The sequence below is a fragment of the Dromiciops gliroides genome, chromosome 2, assembly GCF_019393635.1.
Source record: "Dromiciops gliroides isolate mDroGli1 chromosome 2, mDroGli1.pri, whole genome shotgun sequence".
In the NCBI taxonomy this organism is placed as follows: Eukaryota; Metazoa; Chordata; class Mammalia; order Microbiotheria; family Microbiotheriidae; genus Dromiciops; species Dromiciops gliroides.
Window position 1 is genome coordinate 307,254,687 of NC_057862.1, and position 6,055 is coordinate 307,260,741.

Genomic DNA, 6,055 nt, shown 5'->3' on the forward strand with positions numbered 1-6,055 from the left:
TTTTTGGACAAAAATAAATATCAAGATATTATTGACAGATACATGATCTGGCATCTGGTCCCATTTTCCTGATAGGAAAGTCATGATGGATACAGTGGTGCAGGTGACACAGAGGCATATCTTCTGAACCAGGCTGACCTCATTAGTCAGTTAAGATGCTGAAAAATCCATCCTTTTGTTCTATTTCTTTACTTCTTCAGGGCTGGCTGGCTGCCCTACAAAATCATGGTATCTCACCTTACCTGGGCCATCCTTTTATTCACCTGGTTGACTCAGAGGATCAGAGTGCATAGATTTAAAAGCTTTAAGGTCATCTAGTTCAAACCCCACATTGTACAGAAGAGGAAACTAGAGCCCAGAGAAGGTAACTGATTTGTTTGAGGTCACCTGGGTAGCCAGGGTAGGACAGGAGCCTAAATCCTCTTCAAAGTTGGAGTTCTTCCCTAGTGATTGCCTATCATTTCAGCAACTGTCCTAAATCTTTTCTGGTCTCTGAATTTACTTCTACCCTTCCTTTCTCTCAGCAGAGAAATTTATCTCCTACATTATTGAAATTATGGACATCCATTGGAGCATCCTCATCTCCCCTTTTCCATACCTCAAAACTTTTTTTTTTCCCCACCCCGCTCTCTTTTTTTTCTTTTGGTCTCAGATGATGAGGTAGCCTTTCTTACCAAGGCTAGCCCTTCCACTTATGCTCTTGATACAATCCAATAAACATTTATTAATCACTTACTACATGAAAAATATTATGCTAAGTACAGGGATGTGGTGGGAGCAATGTCCTAACACCTTCTCTCCCATGCAAGTTGGGGTGCTTTTTCCTAAAAAGCTATAAAGCTGTCCCTGGGAATTTGATTGGCCCAGGGGGCTGAGTTCAAGCTGTACTTCCCTTGAGAAAATTTCCTATATGGCCTCTGGCCATATTGATCTGGCTTCCTGGTCACCTAAGGGCATAAAAGGCCTACCCATTTGGAGAAGGGGCTGTCAGAGTTGGCAGATGCCCAAGGTCACATAAATCACAACACCCTGACCTGCTGAACAGGCACATTTCTATATGGAGACTAGGAGAGCAGACTTTATCAAAGTTAAGTACTTAAGTATACTTGTTGAATATTCTCTTAAAATTTTTCATTTAAAAAAAATTAACAAACCTCTATTTTGCATCCCTCTGGATTAGAAAAATACCAAAATCTTTGTAACAAATATATGGTCGGTGGCTCGGGAGCTTTCTTTGGGTCTGGAGGGTTGGGGGCGCGTGTAGGGGCCGAGGCAGTCCGGAACAAGCACGGGGCTCTGCAGAGGGCAGTGCCAGGCTGCCAGTTGTGCAGTGACGCTCTCCCACGCCTATTCTCTGTGTGATACCCAGACCCCTCTCCACGCCATGGCGGAGGTGATTCAGAAGAAGTTTCAGGGGGAATTGGAGAAGTACCAGCAGCTACAGAAGGACTTGAGTAAGTCTATGTCTAGTCGACAGAAGCTGGAGGCACAACTGACAGAAAATAACATCATGAAAGAGGAGTTAGTGTTACTGGATGGGTCCAATGTGGTGTTTAAGTTTCTGGGCCCAGTGTTGGTCAAACAGGAACTGGGGGAGGCTCAAGCTACTGTGGGCAAGAGACTGGACTATATCACAGCAGAGATGAAAAGATAGGAATCTCAGTTCCGAGACCTTGAGAAACAGACTGAAAAACAACGTGAAGCCCTGGCTCAGTTGCAGCAGGAGTTCCAGCATGCCCAGGCTGCCAAGGCAGGGTCTATGGGAAAGGCTTGACCTCTCTGGTTGGAGAGGGAATAAAGGAGGGAAAGACTGTGGGTTACCTTCACTGTGTCAAATAAAATGTGAAAAGACCTGAAAAAAAAAACCCCAAACCCCCCAAAAACCAAATATACGGTCAAGGAACAAATTCCTGCATTGGTCATGTCCAAAAAATAAATTTCTCCATCTGTACCCTGAGTCCATCACCTTTCTGTCAGGAGGTGAGCAGCATGTTGCATCCTGGGTCCTCTGGAATGATGGTCAGCAAAGTGGTTAGAGTTCTTGAGTCTTTCAAAGTTGCTTGTCTTTAGAAGTATTCTCGGGGCAGCTAAGTGGCACAGTGGATAAAGCACCAGCCCTGGATTCAGGAGGACCTGAGTTCAAATGTGGCCTCAGACACTTGACACTTATTAGCTGCCTGACCCTGGGCAAGTCACTTAACCCTCATTGCCCTACCCCCCCCCCCAAATAAAGTATTCTCTGCTCTATTCCCATTCAACAATTGCCAGAGGCCTATCATATAATAAAAATAATAATTCTAGTCAAGGGGCAGCTAGGTGGCGCAGTGGATAGAGCACTGGCCTTGGATTCGTGAGGACCTGAGTTCAAATCCGGCCTCAGACACGTAACACTTACTAGCTGTGTGACCCTGGGCAAGTCACTTAACCCCAATTGCCTCACTAAAAAAACCAAAAAAAAACAAAAAATAATTCTAGTCAACATTTATATAGCACTTACTATGTGCCAGGCACTGTTCTAAGCACTTCATAATTATTATATCATTTGATTCTCACAACAGCTCTAGAACATAGGTGCTACTATTGTCCTGATTTCCCAGATGAGGAAACTGAAGCAAACAGAGGCTAAATGATTTGCCCAGGGTCACACAGCTAGTTAAGTGTCTGAGGCTGGATTTGAACCAAGTTTCTCTTGATTCCAGGCCTATGCCACTTTGCTGCCCCTTTCCCCCAAATTCTTTTCAGGTCCTTAACGTCTTATTATTTAAATTTTGTCTAAATCTAAAAGAGATACATTGAGATTCCCCATTATTAAACTTATAGGTCTATTTCTCCCTATAACTCATTTAGCTTTTAAGTATTTGGATGCTATGCCATTTAGCACGTGTATGTTTAGTACTGATAGATTGTCTATGGTACCTTTCAGGATACAGTTGTTTCCTGGTTTATCTCTTTTAATCAAGTCTATTTTTGCTTTACCTTCTCTAATATCATGGCTGCAGTCCCTACCTTTTTAACTTCAACTGAAGTGTAATAGATTTTGTTCCAGCTCTTTATTTTAACTTTGTGTGAATCTTTGTTTTAGTTGTGTTCCTTGTAAGCAACATATGGTTATATTCTGTTTTCTAATCCATCCTCATCTGTTTTATGGGAGAGTTCATCCAGTTCATATTTACAGTAATAACAGTTAATTGTGTATTTTCCTCCATCCTATTCACTTTTTCCTTTTTGCTTCCTGCCTTCTCTTTACAAAGAAGAGAGTGGTAAGCAAAAAGGATTATGCTCAGAACTAGTACTCTATACTTGATACAGTCTGCTTCCCTTTTCTCTTTCACTCACTCATACTCCAATCACAAGTTCTTACCCTTTCTTTCCTTTTAAGCCCCTTTTCATTATCCCCCATCCATGGTTAGGGTTTATTTTGCTTACTCTCTCTTTTACAGCCCCTTTTATTCCCTCTCCCTGTTCCCTCTTCCCTGTGAAAATACCCAACCCAGTATGTATATTTATCCTACTCTCCTTTAGTCAGTTCAGATGAAAGTGAGATTCAAATGTTTTCTCTCCCAACCCTTTCCTCCTTGTTCATATAGTTTTTAATTTTTTAATTTTTAAAATTTTTATTTTTAGTGAGGCAATTGGGGTTAAGTGACTTGCCCAGGGTCACACAGCTAGTAAGTGTTAAGTGTCTGAGGCCAGATTTGAACTCAGGTACTCCTGACTCCAGGGCCAGTGCTCTCTCTATCCACTGCTCTACCTAGCTGCTCCCCCCTTTTTTTTGTTCATATAGTTTTTTACTTACATCCTTTATGTGTGATCATTACCCACACTCCTCCTTCCTCCTTTTCCCATGATATATTTATTTCTCTCTCCTTTTCTTCTTTAAACAAAACTCCCAGGTCCTCTGTGTTATTTAACTCCCTCTCTGGCCCCTGATGATAATATGGTTCTGAGGGGACACTTGTATCATTTCCTCCTATTAGAATGTAACCACTTCATCCTTGTTTAGTCCTTTATGGTTGCTTGCTCCTATTTAACTTCATGTTTCTCTTGATTCCTATATTTCAAAGTATTTCAAACTTTCTACTCATCTCTGGTCTCTTCATCAGGAATGCATGATAAGTCTTCTGTTTTATTAAAGAGCCATTTTTGCCCTTGTAGTACTATACATAGTTTTGCTGTGTATGTTATTCTTGGTTATAAGCTTATATATGTTGCCTTTTAAAATATCTTATTCCAAGCTTTTTACTCCTTTCAAGTGATGCCTACTAAATCTTATGTAATCCTGACTGTAACTCCTTGGTACTTCAATTCCTTTTTTTCTGGCTGCTTGGAGTATTTTTTTTTCTTTTACTTGGAAGCTCTGGATTTTGGCTATGACATTCCCAAGAGTTTTCATTTTAGGTTTTTTTGCAGGAGGTGACCTGTGAATTATTTCTATTCTCACTTTATCCTCTGGTGATAATAGATCTGGGCAGTTTTATTTCATGATTTCTTGGAATATGATGTCCAGGCTGGTTTGTTTTTTTTTTTTATCTTGGCTTTCAGTTGGTCCAATAATTCTTAAATTATCTTTACTTGATCTGTTTCCCAGGCCAGTTGTTTTTGCTATAAGATACCTTACATTTTCTTCATTTTTTTTCCATTCTTTTGACTTTAATATTTCTTGTTGTCTCATGAAGCCATTAACCCCAATGTTTGGCCCATTCAAAATTTTAAGAAATCTGTTGTTGGCTAAGGTTTGTAGTACTTGTGCTGAACTGTTAATTTTTCTTCCAAGTCTTCCTCTATACCTCTCATTTCTTTTCTAGTTCTTTCCTCTAATATTCTCATGCCATTTATAAAATGATTTAAAACTTTTGCTTCATTTCTTTCAAGAATTCTAGCTGTGCTTGTATTGTATTGGGTTTGTTTTGGACTTCCCTGTTATTATGGTTGTTGTTGGTTTTTTTGTTTTTGTTTTTGTTTTTGTTTTGAGGGGCAATGGGGGTTAAGTGACTTGCCCAGGGTCACACAGCTAGTACGTGTCAAGTGTCTGAGGCCAGATTTGAACTCAGGTCCTCCTGAATCCAGGGCCAGTGCTTTATCCACTGTGCCACCTAGCTGCCCCCTTCCCTGTTATTATAATAGCTCTTTATGGTAGAATTATTTTCTTCAAAAAGTCATTCTTCCAGACTTCTTGAATTGTGCTTTGTGTTAGTTCCAGCATCTATAAACTTCTGGAAGGAATGCCTGGGCCATGGTCGATCCTGTTTTATATTCTCTGATGCCCTGCTTTCTCTGAGTATTAAGTGCTATATTCAAGTATCTCAGGGGCAGTGGAGGTTTCAGATCTGCAAGTTTTCAGTGCACCCAAAAACTGTCTGAACCAAGATGAAGTCTAATTGTTGCCCTCATGGTCTGAACTTTGCAAGATCTTAACTGAGTTTTGGTTTTGGTCAATACAACTCTTGCCTTGCCCCTAGCTGAAGCTCCAGGAGACTGCTGCTGGCTTTAGCCATCACAGCTAGCTAAAAATTTCTGTAGATTCAGAGTGACAGAACTGCACATTCACCATTGGTCTGAGTTCCCTGCCATGGTTATTCAGCTACAGACTTGAGACATTACTCAGCTATGGTTTTGCCTTTATTCTTTGATTTTATTATGTTAGACATAATTATTACATAAAATTTATTAAGGACTTGTGTCCCTAGTGCTACATATTACCATTAGAATATGCAAACTTTCAGGAAAATTCTGCCTTGTCAGTCTAGACTCTACAAGAGATCCCATGCTTATCCATTTAGGTTGAGCAGTAACATAGTCCAAGGGGAAACCTGAACAAAGGAGAAAATACTGTTCTTTTTTAATAGTTGGGAACTTTTATTTATATATGGTGGGGCAATGAGGGTTAAGTGACTTGCCCAGGGTCACACAGCTAGTAAACTGTCAAGTGTCTGAGGCTGGATTTGAACTCAGGTCCTCCTGAATCCAGGGCCAGTGCTTTATCTACTGTGCCACCTGGGAATTTTTATACAGAAAATGAGTCTTTGGGCTTTTAACATTTTCCTGGATGGAGAAA

The 6,055-nt window shown here is 40.4% G+C and overlaps 1 pseudogene; it reads left to right on the plus strand.

Moving 5' to 3' along the window:
* Positions 1-1,379: 1,379 nt before the first annotated feature.
* LOC122743760 lies at positions 1,380-1,774 on the plus strand (annotated as a pseudogene).
* Positions 1,775-6,055: the final 4,281 nt, after the last annotated feature.